The following is a 24645-nucleotide window of genomic DNA, read 5'->3' as shown; positions in this document are numbered from 1 at the left end:
ATATATATATATACACACACACACACATATATATACACATATCGTAAAATTTACCACATTAACCACTTAAGTGTACAGTTCAGTGGCACTAAGTACACTCACAATGTTGTGCAGCCATCACCACCATCCAGCTCCAGAACTTTTTTCATCTATCAGAACTGAAGCTCTCTACTCATTATGTGTAATTTCGATTTATTCTTTAATCCAAATTATCTAGGGCATTTGTCAATATTTACATGTTCAAGTAGTTATATTTGTGCTGTTAATTTCTGATTTTATTGTTTTGGAGAATGTGATCTGTACAATTTCAGGAGTTGGGCGAGCCAGAAAAGTAGGGACATTTTTCTTCCTCTGTCATTGATTGAGTCAGAGCCGTAGGGTTTTTATCAAACAAAAAAGGAGACAGCTGTCCGGTGCTCACATAAGAATGTCTTTGTCTTGAGATGGCCAGAGCGATCTTCCCTCACCACTTCAATGGTCCCTGTGTTTCTGTATAAACCACGAAACCAGAACACATTGGGAACAGAGTGATGACATGGCCTTTTACCCACTTTAAAGCTCGGGTCGTAAAGACAGAGCAAGGAAGAATGCCTAAAGCCGTGCTTGCTAGAAACTGAAGGAGATGGTGGTGATGACAGTGATGCTGGTGGTGGTGGTAGTGATGGTGATGATGATAACGTAGCACATCGATTCAATCTCTGGGAGCACAAGTGGCAGTAGGGTAAAGGTGAGGGTTCCAGCACTATACTAGACTTTTTCTATAAAGAGCCAGAAAATAAATATTTTAGGCTTTGCAGGCCATATGGTCCCTGCCACAGCTACTCAATTCTGCTGTTGTAGTGTGAAAGCAGTGACCAGTTTCCAATAAAACGTTCTTTACAAAGCAGACAGCAAGCCAAATTTGGCCCGCAGGCTCTAGTTTGCCAACCTGCACTAAATGAATGCCTGGTGGATCTGAAAACAGGCTAAGAGTTTTAAATAGCTCACTCTTCACCAGCTGACCATCTTAAAGGAGAATTCTACCATCACATATATGAACAGTAAACAGGGCAATGGACAGTCATTTACCCTACCTATTAACAGGTGCCAAAGCTGGGCTCATTCCTCATTCATTTAGTTGAGAAAAGTTTCATAGTCAACTCTGAGCATTGAGCATAAAGCTAGACGGTGGCTAGCAACCACTGGGAAATAAAAATTAAGTCACCAACTTCTTACAAGGTGTTCACTTTCTTTAACTGCTTGTTCTTTAGAAGTGCTTAGTTTACCTCTTAATGTAGTTATATTCTGCTATGTTAAATAAGAATTTTATTTTATATAAACAATTACACTGACCCACTTTAATTTTTCAAAGTTGTGGGGTCTCAGCTGTTTGGACCAAGAGACCATACCAGAAAATCATACTTCTTCCTGACAGCACTTTCTATGTTTAAGAAAAGACCATCAGAGGAAAGTGTACAGCCACTGAGCTCCCAAACTAACCTTAAAAACTAACATCTCAAAAATTCATCTGTATCAATCATCAATCAGCCAAAAATATTTGAGTGCCTGTGTATCAAATATGGAATATGCCTATTCATTCATTCATTCATTCAACAGACATTTACTGAGAGTCCGTTATGAAGCAAGTCTGTTTTAGGCTGCAGTTACAACTTCAGTTATAGCTTCTTTTAAATGTTTGTTTTGTTCACATGTGTTCATGTGTGTTCTATATAATAAATTCTTCTACCTTCCCTTTTAATAATAAAAGATCCTTGAGTGCAAATCTGTGTTTTCCCTTTTCTTCATAACACTCCACAGATCCTGACTGGATGCTGTGTGCCGTAAAGCACTTAGCACATGATTTTTATTTACTGATGGTGAGAAGCCTTTATAATCCAGTCTCTGTCTTAAACCCCATCTAGAATTCTTCTCTTAATTTTCCTAGAGTTCCTAAAGGTTGCAAAGAACATTTCCCTTTTGCCTGTAAAGGTTTGTGTAGAATGAGTCATCACTAGGACCCAGACTTCACCCTAAAGATAAGTGTATTTATATGCTCAAACGAAGTAATCCTGAGGTAATATTCAGAATTGTGCCCTTTTAAAGAAACTCCATATTGCATTTGATTCATAAAACTGAAAAGTAAAATGTTAATGTGTAAAAATGTTATTCCAGGCAATAAAATCTGTTCCCAGCCCTTCATAATCAGTTCCAGCCCAGTCGTCAAGCTTATTAGCAGAAATAATAGGAAGAAAGGGGAAATTAAAACCTTTATAATTAAAAAGAATAACTCTCTTCTATTAAGTTACCTGTTTAATACCCTTGGTTGTTTTTTTTCCTTTTTGTGAGCTGCCTGTAATTTTTAAAAACCTGTTTTTGAGGGCAAAATGTTAACATCTTGGAATAATCACCCCATGTTCTTTCTTTCTTCTTTCTTTCTTTCTTTTTTCTTTCTTTCTCCTTTTTCCTTTTAGTCATTTATTTTGACAGTTCCATCCCCAGTTATGACGGATGTCCCAGAACCATGTGCATCTGGCTCTTCTCGAGAGCAAAAGGCCCTTTACCCGCCTGGTTTCCCTGTCAGCCCACAAGACGAGGCACATGAACGTTTTTGGTCCATCGTGGGTGCTGGCAGGTACCAGGGATCCTATGCTCTGAAGCTCTGCCGAGATCTTCGGTTTACTTCCTCCTCAATGAAATGAGAGTCTGAGAGATAAATAGTATATCTGAAACATGGCCCCAAAATAATAATACTCCTACTGGAAATGTCTACAAAGTGTTTTTAACCCTCCAAAAGTATTTTATTCTCTTAGTTTCCTCAAGTAGATGTGTACTGTCAGACCCAGGATGGATTCTGGAGCTGGTGTGTTCTTCCTGCTCTTGAAGCCACCACCTGGTTCATCGGGGTACTGGGGAGCTCTGGGCTTCCGGAAGCAGCATCTGAAGGACAGAGGCCAGAGCCACAGACTTGGAGCCTCAGTCAGTCCTTGAGGAAGCTCTGTGATCTTGGATATATAATTTAAACTCTGTGTATCTCCTCCATATAGAGTGGGGATGATAGAGATATTGAGAGGATTAAAGGAGATGTTATATAAAACTGCCTTTATATGCAAAGTAAACTTTGTTTTCTTACCTCCATTCTCGGAGTTATCAGAAAATCAGAGCATCCAGGATTCACGCCCAACCCGAGACGTGTCAGGGACCTAATTCAAGGGGGAAAATCTAGAGACGTCTCTCACTCCATCATGTTTCTCCAAACTCTGTGAGGGGCCTGAGACTGAGCTGTCCTCCTAGTCCTGCCTTGGACAAGCTGTTAGCAGAGGTGAGTCTCTGTGCCTCACCTCAGCTTTCTGATCTATAAAGGGGAGCTAAAACTGTCACCCTCATTGAGGTCCTAAGAAGAGGGTGCCTTTAAGATGACTAGCACCTCACCTGGACCAGGGAGGGGATTCTCCAGGTGTTATTTCCCTCCAGTTTGGGTTCCCAGTCCAGAATCCTCTCTGGACCACGCCCCACTGTCCTGAACACAAGTAGGAGCACAGAGCTGACTTCCTCATGAGGCGACTTTGTCAGCCCTGAGTAGCTCTGATCATTCGAAAGTCCTGTATATTTAATCAAAATCTGCCTCTTCCAGCTTCCCACTGATAATGCATGAAATAGAATAATAAATGTCCCAAGCCTTTCTGCAAGTAAGATTTTTTATCCTACTAGAATCAGGTTCAATTAAACATCAAAGTCGATCTTAAAGGGAAAAAATTAATCAAAGTCATCCAGAAGGATCTTTGAAGAAGGGCCATCCTTGCCCTTCGTCTTGACCCCGAGTATAAACCAGGTTTTGTGATGGTTGGATAATTGCATCTCTGTGTGTCCCTGAGCCTTCTATTTTTGAGACCACTTGGTGCAACTGTCCTCTTTATATTGCTGGCTCCCTCTCTGGCACTACTGAGAATCAGCTCAGAAACCTTGCTGAGAAGCTGGGATGCCTGAGGAGCTGTCACTCCCATACTTGCCTCCTGGGATGGTGCACAATTCTATATTTCTAGGCTTTGACAAGGTTGCCTAGTGGGATGAGAGCCAGGGGTCAGTACAAATGACAGAGGAGGATACAGGGACCTGAGTGCCACCATCAGCCAACCTCAAGTAAAATTTCAAGGAGGCAGAATCTTATTGAATACTCTCCGTGGAAGGCAGAGTAATGTCCCCCCCCACCCCACCCCCCCACCAAAGATGCCAATGTATATCCTCTGGAACCAAAGAACAAGGTAGGTTAGGTGGCAAAGGGGAATTAAAGTTGCACATGAAATTAAAGTTTCTAATAAAGACCTTGTAAAGGGGAAATTATCCAGGTGGGTTCCATGTAATCACAAGGAGTCTTACAAGTGGAAGAGGGAGACAGAAAAGAAGTCAGAGATTTTAAAGTGCTCCACTGCTCAATTTGATGGAAGAAGGGGCCATGAGCCAAGGAGTGCAAGAAATACAGCTCTAGAAGGTGGAAAAGGGAAGGAAATGGATTCTCCTCTAGAACTTCCATAAAGGAACACCTGCCAACACCTTGATATTAGTCCAGTGAGACCCGTTTCAGACTCTGACCTACAGGACAGCAAGATAACAAACGTGTGATGCTTTAAGTCACTACGTTTATAATAATTTGTTATAGCAACAGCAGTAGGAAACTAATACACTCCCCTTCCTTTGTTAGAGACACCCACTATGGGTGTCTCATTCTTTACTATCACCTGGCTGGAGACCGAGACTGCTAACTCATCTTTAAGGGCAGCTTATCTGGAGAGGAAGGAGCACAAACTTTGGATCCAGGCAGAGCTGTATTGGGTTCCAGTGTCATCACTTCCTGGATGCACAGCTTGTTCAAATAGCTTCATCCCTCTTGAACTTTATTGTCCTCAGCTATAAAATGGGCATCACAAAAGGATTAAACTGAATAAGGTACTCCTCGTGGAGTACCTGGCACCCAGTAGGCTCACAACACATGACCTCTTTTTACTATTGACTCCGAGAAGAGTCTCCTTTTTTAGGGTGTGAAAGAGTGACATTCTCTCCCATCTTGTACTGCGTAGCCTTGCTCTGGGGATTCCCAGTGACACCACTGCAGGTAGTTAGACCACCAGCTGGACTCTGGGCAGCTGGACACTTGTTCCACAAGGGCAATGAATACATGAAGGCTTGGCCTGGCACATCCGCAGGGAAGTCAAAACTAAACAAGGACCAAGATTCCCAAAGATCACGCCATCCAGGTGAAAGACTCGAGTAACCAAAAACAGCAGTGTGGTTAGATGAATGTTTAACCTCTCCACGAAGGGTAACAAAATTCCAACTGGGACTTTCACCAAAAGTAACAAGTAATCTCACGGGTGTGTTCTTTCTTCAAGTGACTAGAGCCTCAGTTGGACCGGTTTCCCACATAATTAGTTTAAGAGTAACAAAATACCAAGACATTAATATATACAAATGAGTGTTCCAGAACATCCAGGCACAAACTGATGAAAGAGATGCGGGTGTGTGTGCGCATAAGAAAACATTTGAGTCTAATTTTGATTTTTCCATCATTCTAAACTGAATTGCTGGGTTTCAAGAATTACAGAGATTATGAGGTCACTTTACTGGAATTATGCTCCCAGGCCATCCTTCAAAACACTTCAGCACTTTCTCTTTCCTCTTTTCACTTTGCTGGATGCCAAGGGGATTTAGCTAGACAAAAGCTATACTTTATGGCAGGACATGTACTCTTCCACTGGAAATTTGTTGTTGTTGTTGTCATTGTCGTTGTCGTCGTTGTCATCGACTGAGTTGTAAGACTGAGCTCTGCAGTATGCTGAGAGCTAGCAGCAAGCTGGGAGTCTGGAGGTGGCCATGGTGAACTCAGCTCTGCTATCAGAGCCAAAGTCTCCAGCTCAGTCTCCTCCCCTGTGCTTGGGGATGGGTCCAGGAGATCCCTGATTTCACGTGTAGCTCTGACATCTGGGATGTCTTAGAGAAGCAGCAGCGAAAGTGGGGAGGAGAGGAGGAATGGCGCTGAAGTGGCTGCAGATGACATTTGCTGGCTCTATTCCTGGCAGTAAGGAATCCAGCTACACACCCTGGTATCTGAAGGGACTCACGTTCCAGTGTAGACAGTTTGGGAAATGCTGACTTGGGTAATATTTAATATTTAAAACTACTTTTTAAGTAGTTGAATAAACTTTATTTACAAGTCATTATCCTGGAATTATAATCCCATAAAACTTTCAGTCAGACAAAAATAAACATTTAAGGAAGAGAGAGCAGTTTCCTAAAATGGTGATGAGTAAATGCAAAATTGTTTTTGAAAAGACACCAAAATGTTTCAGATTCCTCGCTTAGGTTCTAAATGTTTAGTCACAGGTTTATTTGAAGACTGAATCAACTCTGATGCTAACTCATGTTAATTTCAGGATGTGGGATGGCGTAAGGAAACCTAGCCTATGGGAGAGGAAAATCAGAAAACCCTTGGTAGGTAGACATTTGTGACCAAAAAGCGTGAAAGGCCAGGGAAATCGCTTCACAGGAAGCATTCGTCTGGTGGTCCCTTCATACCAAGTCCCATGACCTGTCTTCCTGGGCCCACTGGCCACAGAGATCTTGAATTAGAGGGAGAAGTGGAGGAACAAAGCCTGTGTGAGGGCAGGACTCTGAGTAGAGGCGAATGCAAAGGTCTCTTTCCAGTTGAAGGCTGACTCCTTGGTGAAGACCATCTGGAAGATGCTCTCTGTCAGGTGCTCTATTTGGAGAAGCCATCAGCCATGGAATGGATTTTCATTCATGGTCTAGTGACTTTCTCTTTCTCGTTCTGTCACAAGTTCTGAATATTTAGATTTCTCCTCTTTCAGTTTTTTTCGTTCTTTATATTTATTATATTTTACCTTACAATACAGATTTCAACCTGTTTTAGCTTTTTGCCACTTGCCTTCAGATCAGTTTCTGATGACTTTTAATAAAAGTCTGGCATCCTTTATGCATGACTTTGGGTCATCATATTTTCTTTTACATGGTTAAGCTTTGCAAGAATTACATCCTTCGATTTGTTCAAGTTTCTAGCAACTTGTTTTTCCCTTCCTTTGTAATTTATAATTTAATTGAAATTTTTATTGAAATAACTGTGGGTTCAACACGCGATTAGAAGAAATAATACAAATATCATTTCAGTTTTTAACTGAGTGAAAACTTCTGCTCCCAAACAAAAGAGCCATTAAAAACTTAAAAAAAAAAAGCTTAATGATTGCTGCTTATTAATAGGATGTCCCAAGAAAAAATGCAGATATCAGGAATGGAACTTAGGTTTTCGGGACACACTGCCGTAACTATGTATGACTTCATCCGGAGAAACCTGAAGCACAACTCTGAGGCAGTTCATAGCCCTGTCTTAGTGCCAGAGACCACCCGCTAGACCCCGCAGGACCACAGCAAATCACACAGAACGCCCCACGGCATCCACGGGGAACCCATGTGGACCTGGCAGCCAGGACAGGCCAGAAGTAGAGTAGGCCAGGGGAGGCAGAGAGGTACAATAAAGTGGCGTGTGAGTCACCAGAAGTCCCTCCACATATCCTGTCCCAAGCTCTGCTCCCTCCCTCCCCCCGACTTGTATAGAAATCATTCCTTGCATTTACTTATAATTTTATTGCCCAAGTGTACATTCTTGGACCTGAGAGTCTAGTCTTATCCATTTTTATTTAGGTCCTTTAAGCCTCTCTTTACCTACAGATTCTCTCGTCTATTGTTTTATTTTTTTAACAATTTACCTGCTGGATGACCCACAGTATTTGATTGTAATGTTTCCCGTGGTGGTGAGCTTTACCGATTGCATAGTTGTAGTGCAACTTAGCACATTCCTTTGTCCTCTGTATTTACTGCTAATTGACAGCTGAATCAGAGGCTTAATCAGAGTCAGGGTACCGTGGGTTCCTTGAGTGAGACTCCAGTCCATACATTGATACCGCCGTAGTAGAGCAAGCTCAGGAAAGAGGTTAGCAGACTGTAGCTTCTCCCCCGGAAAGACTCCCTCCAACTCCGCTCCTGTATCTGCTGCCCACCCTTGCCACTCCAGAGAAGGGCCCGTTGAGACATGGAATGTCCTTGCTGCAAAAGAAGACAGACTCATAGCTCTGTGAAGGCTGGAGACAGTCTCAGCAAGAGAAGAAGGGCTCCAGACAGGCCCTTCCTCTTCTATTCTTACCGCTGTCCTTGAGCCACCACGTGAAGGGACAGACAGGAGTGATGTGACAGAGGCCAGGAGAAGGGAACCTGACTCCCACCATACCTCAAGCAGCACAGTCCCCACAGCGAGGCACAGCTCCAGCACCACACCCTCAGGAGCCAGCACAGATGCTGCTTTCTTCCTCCTTCACAAGGGAGAAGGGTTTTAGAACCAGGTTCAAATCTTGACTTTGCTCCTTGGTAGCTCCGTGACCTTGAGCAAGTTACTTTGCCTGTCTGAGCCTCTGCTTCCTCATCTATACAGGGGATCTATATAATGCCTGCCCGGAGACCTTGCGAAGATTATATGTGATAATGTGTGCATGTTGGGCAAGTTACTTAACTTCTTTATAAAATGCGAATAATAGAGGTGCCTACTGGTAAAGCATTTAGGACATGCCTGGTGCATGGTAGGTTCTCAATCTTTGTTAGCTAGTTTTACTATTATTATGTGAAGTATCTGGTCTATTGAAAAATAGCTGCTTTATGTAGCTATTATCATGTAAAAGAAGAACATGAGGGCTTCCAGGTAGTTGAAGATCATGGCAGCGGTAGGTGCCTGTCTCCCAGTATTTCCTCCGCAAACAATCTAGAACATCGAGAAAGCGAAAAATGACGCTACGTGAAAATCATACCCTCAGCATAACCTGAGGACAGAGAATGTCCAAATGTTAAACTAACTGTAACTAAAAGGAAAAGGAACACCAAGTTTCACCCTGCCCCACTGTGTGGAAGCAGAGACACGTGGAGAGAATGTCTAGGAAGAGAGAAGAAGGGGGACCAGCGGGGAGGCCTCTGATTGATCTAAAACTGCCCCCAGGCAGAACTAAGTCAGCTCTAAGACCAAGGATACTAAACAAAATATCCAGGTAGATCAGAGCACAGACTCGGGGACTCAAAAGTGTGTGTGACTTAAAGGAACAGTCTTCCTAACGCATAGCTTCTGGGGGAGAGAAACAGGGAGAGAAAGGGAGAAGTGCCCTTGGGTGATCGGTTGGTAAAGGAGCAGAATGCAAAGGAGAAAAATAGGGCAGCCACTGTTAAAGGCACACGGATATAAGTTATGAGGAAAGGAGAAGTCTGAAGAGAGATGTGCCAGGGAGAATGCAGAAGGAATATGAAACAGGAGTCCTTGAAAAGAAACGAATGGGGAAATTAGGTGGAGCAACTGTCCCAGAAGCGTGAGACGGCAAAGCGGAAGGGGACGGTCAAGGACGGTGACATGAAATGAAGATCTATGAGGTGCATGAAATCAGGAGGGTGGAACGCGCTGGAACGCAAGCTCTCTTAGTCAGACTGGGTGTTCTTTTCAGGAAAACGAGGGGAAACACCTGCTCAGGGGAAGTGGACACCTAGACACATAGACATAAACACACCTGTTCCCCAGCAGGCCCCGCCAAAGGATCCCAGCGCTGACAGGCAGGGGAAGGGGTGGAGGTGAAACATCCGAGCAGCTCTGCTGTGAAGGAACAGTGTGCGCTTGGGACCCAGCTGAAAGGAGAGATGGGGGAAAGAGATGATTACCGACACCATAGACTAGGAATGATGTAGAATTCAGGTCCCCGGACTCCAAAATGCACCATATAAAATGAGAGAAGGAAGATGTAGCAACTTTGATAGTACTCATTAACACTTGGGGTTTTGAAAATAATGGCGTTTGCAAAACCTGCACTTCAGTTAATTATTTGGGGGAAATATTGGATATTCATAAAACATCACATCTTTCCATCGCATCATTTCTTGCCCTCAGAGAACTCAGAGGGTAGAGGGAAGACAGAGTAAACACAACACACTGAGATGAGTATAAGGCAGAATCAAAGGAAGAACAATAAATTCTGCCTGTAGGGTACGGAGAGGAGAGAAAAAGGCCTTCAGAGGAGCTCCCTCTGAGCTGGATTGCGAAGAACAAAGTTCACCAGGTGAGAATGGAGAAACGCCTTTGAAGGCAAAGAGAACAAACTGGGTAAATGTATTCAAGTGTAAATAGGCATAGAATGTTCTGGAAATACTTAGGAATTCAGTGTGTGAAACTTCCAAATCACAGGATGACTGTGAAGGGTAGAGGAAGTTGAGACTGGAAAGGCTGGATGAGGTGTATTAGGAAGTCCAGGAGCAATACGAGAAGAAGGGGACCTTGTCGTCCAGATTTGCCAAATCGACTTGATGGGATTATAGCCTGGTCACCCTCATGGGATTCAAGACAGCATTTGGGACTACGGTCTCTTATAAGACCTTATCTAAACCCCAAGAAATGTTTCTTTTGGGAGCAGCAAAGCTAGATAGTAAGATATTTTTCATAGCTAAGAATGTTTATATCCCATATCTTGTATGTCTGTCATTTTTCTTCACTTTCAAAAGCAAGGTTTCTGAAAATATTTTACTCCAGTATTTAGTAATGTTATTAACCTTTAGTGTCTATTATCTTCTCTCTTCTTAAAAATAGCATTGTCTTTACCTTCGTTTCTCTGTTTTGGACATTTCATTTCTCGGTTGACAGGTACAGCCCAGGGTTTGCTAAGCCACCTTCATAGAGCCCACACCCAAGGTCTTACAGTGTGACATACTACAGTGTCACCAGGACCTTCCACACCTGAGAGGGCCAAAGAGAGCAGAAATTGGCTGAGAGGCAGCAGATCCTGCATTCTGCATGGCATGGATTTCCATGTTAATAAGACAATCTTTGCCATTTCGTGGTCAATCTTATCAAAAAGGCTTTGTGGGGAGTAAAAAGTTGTAGTTTAATTTTTAAAATACAAATTATTTGGAAAATAAAAAGTAGTTAATGTTAGGAAATCAGTAACTATAATAATGTATTAAAAGAAAAAATCATCCTGATAGGTGCTGAAATGTCACTTGATAACATTTTCCACAAAATCTGTATTAAACTCTTAATAAACTAGGAATAGAAGTGAAATTCCTTAATTTGATATGAAATGTCTACTTAATGATGGAATGTGAGAAGCAGTCCTATTTTAGGGAAAAGGAACTTCACTATCGCTGTGAAGTTCCTCATCTGTGAAATAAGATGAGAAAAATAAACAAGGTATAAATATTGGGGGGAAAGGGATAAAACTTCTTATTACGTATGCCATGACTTTTTACTAACAATATTTTTACCAGCATCATTACATCTAATGAACCTAATCATATGTTCATTACAGTGTCCAAATCAACGTAAGTATTCAAAAATCACTAGTTTTCCTATATGTAAGCAATACTCATATAAAATATGTAATTTTTAAAAGATGCAATTTATTATAGCAACAAAAACTTAAAATATTTAGAAATAAATGAAGTAATAAATGCTTCAGAAAACTGAAGCCATATGAAACTTTACTGAAGTATATATAAGAAAAGTTAAATAAATTGAAAATATATACCATATTTATGTCTAAAACAACGCCATATTAAAAATCCATCAAGTTCCCCTAAATTAATTCATAAATTTAATAGAAAAAAATTCATCCTCATTCCAATAGAATTTTAATGAAAATCACCTGATTCAAAAGTTCATCTGGAAGAACAAGAGCAAGTGTGTGAGAATAATCAATTTTTGAATAAAGATGAAGCGAGAACATGTACCAAAGAGACTTCAGTGAAATGAAATAGTCTAGAAATAGACTGTGCATCTGAGAACAGAGTATATGATAAAAGGTGCATTTTAAATAATTGAAGAATGTTTGGACAATTCAATAATCAGACCTGAGATAATTAGTTATCATTATGGAGAGATAATAAGGCTAGATTTCTGTGTCACATTATGTACCAATATAAAAACTATATATATATCAGAACTATATGTGATATATATATCAGAAGAAAATATAGGAAAGTAAAGTCTATAAAAATACCTGAGGAAAATATTTTTAAATCACATAGTAAGGAGAGACATCCTAACATGACTCTAAACCCTTTTGGCCTCTGTATACATTAATAAGATTTATACATTTAACTTAATAAAAAAAAGTAGAGCTTCCTCTATGTCTAAAGACTCTATTAAAGACAAATGATAGACTAAAAGGTAATATTTCGGAACATACAAAGACAAAGGGCTAATGACTAATATTCTTAATATTTGAAAAAGCTCCTACAATTCACTAAGAAGAAATAAAACAACCCAGTGTAAAACAGGCAGATGATATAAACAAGTAATTCCCGAGGAGGGAAATGCTAATGACCTAAAAATATATAAAAAGATATTTAACCCCATTACTAATTTGGAAAATGCAAACTATTGCAGAACAATTTTTGCCTAGCAAATTGCATAAATTTGAATGTTGGTAAAAATACAGTGTCGGAGAGGAGGCAAAAACAGTTGGCAGTGCACACCCTTGACTTAGCAATTCACTTCTGATTGTTCATCCTATGAAAATACTCCTTAAAGAGTGCAAAGACTTGTGCAAGAATATTTATTGCAAACAGTTTTATATGCCAAATAATTAAATGCACTCTAACCACCCAACGATAGGAAAGTGATTGTGTTATAATATTTCCATCCTGTGAAACACTCTTCAGCCATTAAAAAGTAATGGAGTCACTCTACATTTAATGATGTAAAATCAAGATCCTTGAAAGGATGCTGGGCTTAAAAAGAAAAATTATAGTGCAATCCCATTTTTGTATTCAAAATGCATCATATGAAAGTGTATATAACCTGTATATGTCTGTTTCTGAACATGAACAAAAGGTCTGGAAGGAAAGGCACAAAATTATTTCAAGTGGTTATTCTTGTGGAGTGAAGTGGGTTTGGGACTAAGTAAAGGTAGAAGTGATAACTTCCACTTCTTTTAGGACACTTAATTTTTAAAAAATGAATTATGTCTGTGATTTAAAAAAAAAAAGTCCAATTGTTCTGATGAAAAACATATGGAAAATAAAACTGCCCGAGGTAACACTGCTGTACAGCCTATAAATCAAATCTGAAAAGCGTCTTCAGACCAGATGCCCCCTGCCAGCCTCCGCCCCACCTGAAGTATTCTGAACTGAAGATCTTCAAAAACTTGTCTGCAAAGCGCTCTGTGACTGCCCTCCCGGGGTCAGACTTCCCCATGGATTCTTCGTGGAGGGTGATGCCTCATCCAGGTGCCCACACGCACCTCACAGTAACCCCGCAGCCACCAGAACTCTAACAGGACCAGGGAAAAGGCAGGAGGAGGCAGCCACCAAGTCTACGGAGCTCATCGTTATGTTTCAACTCTTAGTTAATGATTCATTCCATCATTTTGAATTCATTATTTTAATTAAATTTAATCTTTTAAGAGAACTTTTCTCTTAAAGGGACCTTGGAGATCATTCAGTTCAATCCTAACATTTTATGTATAAGGAATCAGAGGCCCAGAGAAGGAGTGTTAATAAATCGTATTATATTTAAGATCCTGCACTTTGAGGCTCAGCCCTGTAAGATTTTTAATTCTTATGAGAGCAAACTCCTGCCCCATTGCTACCATTTGAGAATGTTATTGCCATCATCTGCCCGCCCACCACCAGAAGGGTAACCATAGCCACTTCTCTTTATGAGAACAAAAGTCATCAGCCAGACCTTCTGTCATCTTTTCAAATCAAATTCGTCTGGCCTTCGGACATTTGCACAGGCTGTACTTTCTTTCCAGGCTGTGCATCCCTGCTTTTCACAAGACTGGCTCCTCCTCCACGCTCAGGCTCCTCCTCCTCACTGGGCTCCTCCCCCACAATCGGCTCCTCCCCTACACTCAGGTATTCTTTGCCCTGTGTGTCTATTTGGTCCCTCCCCATCATTTCCCCTTTTAGCAACCTGTTTCCTTCCAGAAGGCAGCCTCCATGTCTCCTGTGATGTGTCCTTAGTGCCTGAAACATAGTAGGTGCTCAAAAAGTTTGAAGGGGCCTCTCTGACACCTACTTTTGAAAGCTTCCTGTCTCCTCGAGTAATCCATGGAATGTGTATTATCATTTAGGTTTTATTTTTTTTTGGAAGTAAAAAATTATACAACTTTATTATTTTAATTTGTGTGGATTACAATGGAGATCGAACATATTTCCAATAGCTTATGTTGTTTGTTCAGCTGTCCATTGTCATCTTAATGTTTTTCTCTGTGCTGGTTAGTGGCCGGAGTCAGCAATGGGGGGAACCTCTGAGTGGTTGTAACTCGAGGCAGGTGGCAAAGAGAGAAGATAGATTTCACCTAGGTCTTAAGTACCAGGGACAAGATTGCCAGTGCTCTGACAGATGCCTAAAGCCAACCCCACACTTTGACCTCTTGCTGGTTTTTCCACAGAAGAGGGCTCATCTGGGCCCACAGCACAGGCAGATGGCACAAGAGAAGCGAGTTGGATCTGGAGAGAGGGCAGGTCCAGGTGTGGGGCTCAGCTGCAGGCCTAAGGCTCCACCACAGCCTTGGGGGTGAGATGGAAAAGTTCTAATTCTAGGAGCCTCCATTTTCTTCCTTGTCAGGGCTGACTTCTGCCCTCCTGTCCAGCAAGGAGCAAGGATCTTTGTAAATTTTAGCCGCTATATAATGAAAAACTTTACAAAGTTTTTAACATAACTTAAAGTGATGTCCCCCGAAGAAACCACAGTTTTCTTAGAGTGGAAATTGCTAGGCGACAAACTAAAGCTAGTGCATAAGGTTACACTAAATTATATAATTCAGAGCTAAGTACTTATTTAGTTATTATGCATTTATCTGGCAACCACTCTGAACCAGGCACTCAACTCTGGAGATCTAAAGGCCACTTTCAACACAGCCTCTGCCTACAATGACTTATATGATGGAGCGGGGAGAAGCAGGATGCAGTGAGAGTAGCAAGAGCACTAGAGCCTAGAGGCATCTTTGAATCCAGACTCCAAGACTGCAGGCTGTGCAAATGTGGCAGCCCTAGATCTCTGAGAAGTAGGCAGTGATGCCATCTTTGTGGACTCCGATTAAAGAGCTCAGCCTGGAGAAGGTATAAGAAGTCCACTTTAGGTCTTCAAAACAGAAAGAAAGCCGATATCTAGAGTAATCAGGAGTAGAGGAGATGTGGAAGGAGTGGAACATGGGCCAGGCCTTGAAGAATGGGTAGAACTTGGAAGGGGAAAAGCCGAAGCTGAGGGGTGAAGATAACCCTAAGCCATGAAAGGCCAGTCAAGGAACTGGCAGAACTGGAGTGAGAGGTCCCGCTGGGAAAGAGCAGCGCCAGAGGGGTGGGCACCCAGGGCCAGCCAACAGCCAGGGGTCCCTCACACTGTGTCTTCAGATATGTATTCACTTTTCGTTTTGAGGAGAGGCTGAGCCCTGTGTGAGAAAAGGGAGACCAATGGTGGCAGCACCCTTAATTTCCATGCCCTATTTAGCAAAATCGAACATGACCAGATCCACTTACCTTAGAAGGCATTTGGGTGGCGTCCGTTGTTAATGAAGCATTGCCCCAGGTAGAAGAGAGCTCTCCCCTAACCCCAAGCAGCTCATCCAGGGTGATACTCTTACCATACACAGGAGTCCCCGAGAGGAGCTGAAGTGAATAAAATTTGCTTCATCTTTACATCTCTGGTAAGAAGTTGCTGTCCTAGAGATTTTGAGAGCTCCCCACAGATTCACACCCCAAGCAGCTGCTAGGCTGGCCCACTCCTTATTCCAGCACTCAGGGTAGCCAAGCAATTCCAGTCCTAATTTCAGGACAGCACTCAGGAGGAAATTGGAGCTATTGTGTGTTTTTCATTAAGGGAAAGGATTTTGAAGTCATTCATTCATTCATTCATTCACTCAATGCCTATTTCAGGTTGCCTACTATCTACAAGGAGGGTTTAAAGAAGAAGGAAAAACTAAACTCAGGCTTCTCCTTCCAAGAGTGTTTGTGTGGTCAGTTAATCTGGGAGGAGATAAGAAGTAATCTGTGACAGGAATCCAGAGGGAGCCACAGTTACTTGTAGTTGGAGTGGGGTGAGGTGGGGTGGGGAGGGAGTCTGAAAGTGTTGGAAGGAGGCAGCAACTACCATCAATCTTGAAAGATAAGTAGGTTGTGGACCTGCCGGCATCACAACGCCTCACAGATTATCTGTCTAACCCTTTATTTTGTATGTGAGGAGATGAGCCACTGGCAAGTCTGGAGACGGAGCCATTACCTAAATGCAGCCTGTGCCCACACAGAGTCCCCCCGACACAGGGCAGGTCTTCCTGCACAACATAGTGCAGGCAAGGGCTTGGAGCTGTGGAAGTTCTAACTTTTGGTGGAATGAGGATTGCAGTTCACTTTGAAAATAAGATTTCGTAGTTGATTAGATGCCAGGGGCAAAGGAAGAGCAGTGGGGAAACAGTTTTCCAGCCGGATGACTGGGAGGACACATGGGCCGGAAACAGGAGGCAGCAGGGCTGGGAGAGAAAATAGTGTGGTAGCTTTGAGACATGCTGAACTGGAGGCGTTTATGAAAGGTACAGGGGAAAGTTCTAGCAGACCATGGAAACTGGTGCTAGAGTTCAAGAAGGAGTCAGGACTAAGGATATAAACTGGGAGTCACCTCTTCAGAGTAGATAATTGGGGTTGTTCAAGAGATAGAATGGAGGAGAAATAGAAGCTGACCAGAGGCTGTAGCAGCAGCTCCCTTTGGAGAGAAGGAGGCAGAGGGGACCTGAGGCGGGTTAGAGGTAGGAAGGGGTCAGGGATGCAATACCCCAGAGGTGAAAGATGAGAGGAAGTCCACAGGGAATGATCTGTGCCCCAGGAAAAAGGGTTACCATGCTGCAAACATGACATCTGAGGAGAGGCAGCTGGATCTAGAGACTAGAACATTACTCTTGACTTTTGCAGGTGCAAGGCCGCCAGAGTAAATGTTATTTAGGAAGTTTGACAGTGAAGAGGAGGTGAGAGATTAAGGGGTGCCAGGGCTGAGACCACTTGTGTTTCATTTTGAGTTGTTTTTTTTTTAACTTTGGATAGACTTAAACATGTTTATTGGAAGATGAGGAGGAGCTGGCAGAGAGAGGGCAAGATAAGAGATGGAAGAAAGAAGGAATGTTTAATGGAAGCTGATCCAGAAGGAGACAGGAGGGATTAAGGTCGAGGACATGGCCTGTTGACAGTTGGAATTGAAGTCTCTAAAGCTGAGGTGGGAGGGCTGGGCTGGAGAATCATAGAGGGGGCCGGGGGGTGAGTGCCAAAGCCCTAGGATCAAGTCAGTCACACAGGAAGAAGAAAACCAAAGGGCTAAGGCTCTCACTCTGGCAGAAACCCAAAGTCCAAGGTCAAATAGGGACCAAGGAAGGGACAGCAGGAAAACATAGCCATGATGTCCAGAGGCCCAAACAGGTCAGTCAGTGATACCCCTCCCAGAAGACGGGCTGAAGGAAGATGACCAACATGGATAATGTTTGCTCATGAGACAGATTAGAATGATAAAGCTAACGTCCATTAAGCCACATGTCAAATGCGTGATTTCTCTGCTTACACTGGACTTCAAAGTCCAAATATTTTAATTAAACCAGTATGTAAATATTGAAGATATCAAAAGAACAGGGACATTATTAATTTGGGGATCAAGGCAACTAACCACTTGATCCTTTTAAGTCATTTCCTCATTTAGCTCCAATCTCGGTAACAAACATTCCTGTAGCTCCTTGATAACATTCCTGGATCTAAAACCACAGCTTTGTTTTTTACACCCTCTGGGACTTATTTCTTATCTCAGGCTCTTTTGAAGTAGGCAGTTATCAGATCAACCTTTTGCTCACTGGCCTTGGGTTGAATAGGTGATTTCCCCCCTGAATCATAGGCTTGTAAGAATTCAAGCCAAAATTCCAGGCTGGCTTTAAGCAATAAATACTGTAATTAACTTCTAACCAGGCAAGGCTAACATTTTGCTTGGAGAAAGCATCGTTTTCTCAAATGAATGACTTTCAAATAAAAACAATTTTCATGCCCTCTTTTTTCAGCACAATACTTACCAGTGCTTGGGACTATCCAGTACGTCGTGTAAAAGACATTCTTGGGGTTTTTTTTTTTTTTTAATTATTTTACTTTTTTAGGTGAGGCAACCCTTGGTTGACCTCACAGATTGCAAGGACCTTGTCAGCTTACGATCTCTTATTTTTTTATTTTTTACACCTACAGCACCTGGTCTTCCTAGGTGGTCTCCCATCCAGGTACTAACCAGGCCCGACCCTGCTTAGCTTTGAAGATCAGACGGGATTGGGCCTGTTCAGGGTGACATGACCATAGACGCTTGGGGATTTTTAAAATCCAGTTTTCTCTGGTCTTCAAGTTCTGCCATAGAAACTACGCTATCTTCTAGAAGAATGTTTTTCTTAACAGTTAACAGAGTTCTCTTCCATCTGAACTGTGCAGGAAGTTTTGTAGAAGTCCCACTGAGCCTGGTTAGTCATGACACCTGTCCTACCCAATGGGTGGGGCAGAAATGGAGCTCAGGGCTGTGGCAGGTTGGGATGGACTCTTGAGACTGAATGCTGCCAGTGGCATACCAAAGTAGGGGAGGAGGGACAGAGGCAGGAGTATTTTATCATGATGATAATAAATGATAGACAGTTTTAATACTGTTTTTAAATCTTCTACAGTTAGTGCACCACCTCATTGCCTGCACCTGGGACAGGCCACCCCGACTACCTGGCCCACGGATGTCACACTGTCTCTAGTCCGATCAGCGAAATCAGTGAAATTAAGACCCATAGTAGGGTTAGCCATGGGAGTCTGAAATGAGGAAGTTCTGAGAATATCCCAAACATGCAGCCAGAAAACCAAAGTCCAGAGTCAGAGCTGAGCTTGAAATTAAAAGAGCATAGAGTTACGGTGTCAGTTGCTAGAAGGAAGTTTTTCATCCTAGGGCAAAGGCAAGTCAGGAACCAAAAAAAAAAAAGAGGCATCACATGTAAATAAATACAGGAAGGGATCCATCACGAGATGGATTATGAATTTTTGCCAGATGGTTGCCACTCTCCGACCTGTTTTTTGTTATTGTTTTTCTGACTCAGCCATGCACATGGGGCCTTCCTCCAAGGAGGTTATTAAGTCACCACATAATTTTTGTCAGCATTCAGAGTGAGGGGCATATAATGATGCCTGAAGCTTGGCCTTATTTTCTCGACACTGGGGCAGAACCCCCTGTCCTGTGGTTGTGGTGCTCCACACACACTGTGCAGAGAGCTTGGGTGGCCCTGGCACACTGCCAGCTAGAGCAGCAGCAGTAACCGGAGGTTTCTATTCCGTGAGGTCCCGGCCCTGGCCTGCCGTTTTCCGTGCGGTTACATGGGAGGCAGTGTGGCCTGGTGTAAAGATCGCTAAATACGGACGCAGGAGCCTTGCACTGCACCCCCAGCTCGACTACTTACTAACCTTGGGGGTTTCGAGCACAAATCTTTTGTTTTAAAACTAGCTTTCTCACCTGAATAATAGGATTGGAATAAGGACAGCTGGGTGGGGAGCGGTAACTGAAATAAGGGTGTGAATTTACTTTGGGAACTGTAAAAGACTAAGAGACTTAAGGGTGAAATATCTACAGGTTCCGCAGATTTGGTTTTCTGGTTGTCATGGCCTTAGCCAGTAACTCGTAAGTAGCACCCAAAGGCAAGGTGGGAGGAAAGCTTAGCAGCAGCACCTGTTTAAAAAAAGCTATTCATCAAATCAGCCATGTGCTAGGGCTTCGCAGAAAACCACAGAGTGTGAGGAGGAGGGACACCTTAGTGCTACTCTCCTGAGGAATGATCACATCCGTCCTGGCGTACTGCATGCCAGGGGAGGCTTCTTGCTTTAAGGGGAATGTCGACCAGCCAGACAATATGTTGTGGGAAGAGACATCTAGGGAGCTCCAGAATTTTAACTGGAAGGGGAAAACTCTGGGAGGAAAGTGAAAGCTCTCTTTGGGTTTTGTGAATGTTGCTATGTGGGAGACAGATTTGACTCATTATATGTGGCATCCAGGGGAGGGTGGACACTTCAAAGGTACAGATCCCAGCTCGTGCGGCATTGGTGGTATAGTGGTGAGCGTAGCTGCCTTCCAGATCTCAGTTCATCTAAGGCAATGGTTCCCAAACTTTGCCACACATTAGAATCACCTAGGGAGCTTTTAAATCTTCAATTGTCCGGTTTGAACCCCAAACCAATTACATCAGAATCTCTGGGGGGAGAGCCCAGGCATCGATGTTTTTTAAACTCTCCAGGTGATTGCAATGGGCAGCCAAGTTTTCAAAGCAGTGATCTACAGAAGAACTGAGAGCAGTCGAACTAAGCAAAGAAAGGGTGAGCTACTAGAGGTGTGGAGAGTCCCTGACGTTGATGCTGCCCAGACACAGGCTAGGTGTCACTTGGTGGTGACAAACTCAAGCCTTCCATGGATGGTTAGACTAAAGGAGCCACATCTCAAGTGCCCACCTATCTTGAGAGGCTTAGTCAATGCTCTGAGGTGGAGATTTTCAAATTTTTTTAATAGTTCCAGGGAATTATTTGTTCAAATAAAATTAAGTATTTAAAACAAACAAAGGAAGAGGGAGGTGGATTCCCTTCCCCCACTACATACATCCCTTCTACTCTCTTCTCATGACGACCCCTGAGGACACTTCGTGGAAATCTGGAAACTTAATGAAACTCTCTAGGACTCCAGAGAACACAGTTTTAAAAAAAAACACCAATTTAAGGGAAGGGATTTCCATAGAAATGAATTTCATATTCAGCCATCTGTAGTTGGAATCTTGCTTATTTTGATGAATAGAAGTAGCAAACCCCAAATGGAGGAGAGCCAACATAAATGATCATGGACCTAAGCTATTCGTTAGTTGGGAACACAAACAGCAACAGCTAATGCCTTAGAAACCAGACCCAGGTCTATATCTGCTTGTTATTTGGTGCCACACTTGGGATCTAAGACTCACCTCCTCTAGCTCACCATGTTATTTCCAAAGGGAAGAATGCTTAAATATTATTTGCTAAAGTTCCCAGGTTTTGTACTCACGTGTTGAGGTTCAACCTGGATTGAGTTCTTTCTTCGTGTCCTACAGTGTGCAGAGTAAGTCTTGAATCCACGTGTTCTCATTTTCAGTTTCTTTTTTACAATTTCATGGTAACTCTGTGTCACACAGACTAGTTTCTGTACCAAAGCCGTACCTGACACATGGCCGCCTAAGAACAGGGAAAGGGATAGGAGATGAAGACCAATAGGCTGAGTCCCCGTTCTGCTCGTAGCCAGTTGCATGAATGCAGACAAGTCACTGAATTTATCAGTTTGCTCCTCTCTCAAACGGAATTCGTTATTCCTGCTACCAATTTCACAGGATTATTATGAGGTCAAAAAAAATAAGCCAAGGTCATATCCTCTTAAATTATATAAAATATTCATGATTATCGAAAGAAAAACTATAACATTGGAAGAATTTCAGTGTATTAAATGTCATACATACGGCAAATGTAACACAAATAGGGGAGGTAAGAGGACCGATACGTTTTTAAGACTTCTCCATTTTACTTGAAGTGATAAATATTAACTCTTAAACTGTGACAAATGAGGTTTGTATAATTCTTAAACAACTAAAATATAGTACAAGAGATATGACCAAATGCCAATATTATATAGAATACTGAAAATGATTCAAATCCAAAAGAAGGAAAAAAAATAGGGAACAGGAACATAAAACAGAAGAGACAAACAGAAGACTGATAAAATGATACACCTAAATCCAGTCAATAATTATGTCAAGTGTAGATAGCGTAAAATACCAAATAAAGATAGATATTGCACAATTGGATTTTTTGAGAAAAGATCTGATATGCTATCTATAAGAAACCCACTCTAAATGTAATGATATAAATAAGCTAAAAGTAAAAGGATTAAAAAAAAGATATGCCGTTGATATACTAATCAAAAGAAAGCGTGAACGGCTATATTACTATTACACAAAGTCTACCTCAGAACAAGAAAAAATTATCAGGGATAAAGAGGAAAATTACATAATAATAAAGGGAGAAATAACCAAGAAAATGTAGCTGTCATGAATGCACATGCACCTAAACAAAAGCCCAAAAACACATAAAGCAAAAACTGATAGTACTGAAAGGAAAAATAGACAAATCCACAATTATACTTAGAGACTTTTAGTATTCCTCTCAAGAAATTAATAGAGCAAATATACAACTTGATCTAATTAACATTTATGCAACATTTCACCCCACAGCAGCAGAAATACACATTCTTTCCAAGTGTGCATAGAACAGCACCGAGATAAGCCATATTCTGGACCATAAAACAGACCTTAACAAATTTAATATAATTATAATCTTATAAAATAGGGGTTTTTTTCCAACCGTGATGTAATTTAACTAGATACCATTAACAGAAACAGATCTGGGAACTTACCAACTATTTCAAATTAAACAACACATGGAAATGAAACACCACAAGTCTCATGTGAACTTAGAAAATATTTTGAACTGAATAAAAGTGAAAATACAACAAGTCAAAATTTGTGGGATGCAGCTAAAGCAGTGCTTAGAGGAAATGTATAACATTAAATGCTTATACTGGAAAAGTAGATCTCAAGTTAATAATTTAATCTTTAACATTGAGGAACTAGGGGGAAAAAAGAGCAAATTAAACTCAAAGCAAGCAGAAGGAAGGAAATAACAAAGAGCAGAGATCAGTGAAACTGAAAATAGGAAAGCAATAGAGAAAAATTAGTTTGCTTATAGATAACCTTCATATTTTTTTGGCAAAGTGTCTTTTCAAATCTCTACCCCAATTTCTAAATGGAATTTTGTTTTCTTACTGTTGAATTTCAAGAGTTCTTTATACCTTCTGGATATAGAATCTATATAGAGTCTATACAGAGTCTATACAGAATCTATACAAAGCAAAAGTTTTTAATTTTGATGAAGTCCAGTTTATCAGTGTTTTCTTTTAATGGATCTAGTTTTGGGTATAATAACTAAAGAATCTTCACCTAACCCAAGGTCACAAAAATTTTATCCTATGTTTATCCTGAAAGTTGAATAGTTTTATATTGACATATAGTTCTATGATCCATTTTCATTTAGTTTTTGTGTAAAGTGGGAAGTATAGGTTGAGATTCATTTTTTTGCATATTGATGTCCAGTTGTTAAAGCATCATTGGTTTAAAAGACTACCCTTTCTTTATTGAATTGCCTTTTCAACTTTGTCAGAAATCAACTGGCCATATTTGTGTAGGTCTATTTCTAGACTCTCTTCTGTTCCATTGACCTATGTGTTCATCCTTTTGCCATTACCACACTGTCTTGATTACCATAGCAGGCGTGGGGTGTTTCAAGGAGGGTTAATACCTTAAATGGGTAAGCTTCAGAGATGCCAACTGCACATAACTTGTAATAGAATTTAAAAGCAGAATCAATAAAATTAAATATAGCAGCAAAGACACTTAGATTTTGCCTAGGGATTTTTATTTGTTAATATATTCCTCAAGTTTGTATCCCATTTGCCAAGTAAAAATAAGTTTGTAGGCCATTTTAAAGAAAAATATGCTTATACTCATGCACTTGCACACACGAGTATTAAGAGAATATAAATTGGTCATCATATCCTTGATTCTTGCAGTCGTCCATGTCTCAAAATAGCCCAGCCTCTAGAGCAGTGGTTATCAAACTGGAGTGTGCAACAGAATCACCAGGGGGGCTTTCACAGATTTCTAGGCTCCACTTCCAGGGATTCCAGCTCAGGAGGTTTGGGTGGGCCCGAGAGTTTTATTTCTAACAAGTTCTCAGCTGTTGCTGCTGCTGATGCTGCTGGTCCAGGGGCCACACTTTGAGAACCGTGGCTCTAGACCTATGCCACCCTAACTAGATCTTATCATCGCTGGGTGCTTAGCATCCCAAGTGTAGCAGCAGTGCCAAGATGGGGTTAATTCTATTCTGAGCTCTACCTTATATTCCTTAACCAAATTTGCAAGTGGAATTAAAGCAGAAAAGTGAAAAAAAATCTACCTGTATTCTTGGAGTCTGAATTGAGTGAATACTTGTGGGGAAAAGGACAAGATTATCCCACTAAGAAAAGTGTCAAAAAGTAAAAAAGATAAAGGAAGCTATTATAGAGGTATAGATGAAGAATGGCTGAATGTTGATGATTCTCGAAGCTTGGTGATGGGAACATGAGAATTATACCACTTTGCTTATTTTTAATATGGTTAACATTTTCCATTTTAAAAAAAATTTTTCTTAAAAAATAAGCCACGATTGTAAAGTAGAGGAGCCTAGCAGAGGATGGATGTGTGTGAGAGAAAAATTAAAATGCTATTTTCAAATTCTCAAGATGGCTAGAGAGAAATCGACTCCAGCAGAGCTTCATAGAACTTTCCTTTAAGCCCCTAGGAACTAAAGTTAATATTTACGTGAGACAAAGGAGTTAGCCCAAGGTCGTTCTCCCGCAAGTCCAGATTTCTTGGAGGTTTTTTATTTTATCTTCCAAATGTGATTTTGTATTCTAGTTAAATTATTATCGTTTTGAGAAAATGTTTCCTACCT

At 41.4% G+C, this 24645-nt stretch overlaps 1 protein-coding gene and 1 pseudogene across 1 annotated transcript in view; one reads left to right on the top strand and one right to left on the bottom strand.

Moving 5' to 3' along the window:
• Positions 1 to 24645, top strand: part of THSD4 (thrombospondin type 1 domain containing 4) — a 447797-nt gene that overhangs the window by 369947 nt on the left and 53205 nt on the right. The window lies entirely within an intron of this gene.
• On the bottom strand, positions 18256 to 18374 carry LOC112471739 (annotated as a pseudogene).

This window comes from Pteropus alecto, unplaced genomic scaffold (genome assembly GCF_000325575.1).
Source record: "Pteropus alecto unplaced genomic scaffold, ASM32557v1 scaffold38, whole genome shotgun sequence".
NCBI classification, from domain to species: domain Eukaryota; kingdom Metazoa; phylum Chordata; class Mammalia; order Chiroptera; family Pteropodidae; genus Pteropus; species Pteropus alecto.
The sequence above is the reverse complement of the archived record's forward strand: the minus strand, read 5'-3'. Positions and strand labels throughout refer to the sequence as shown.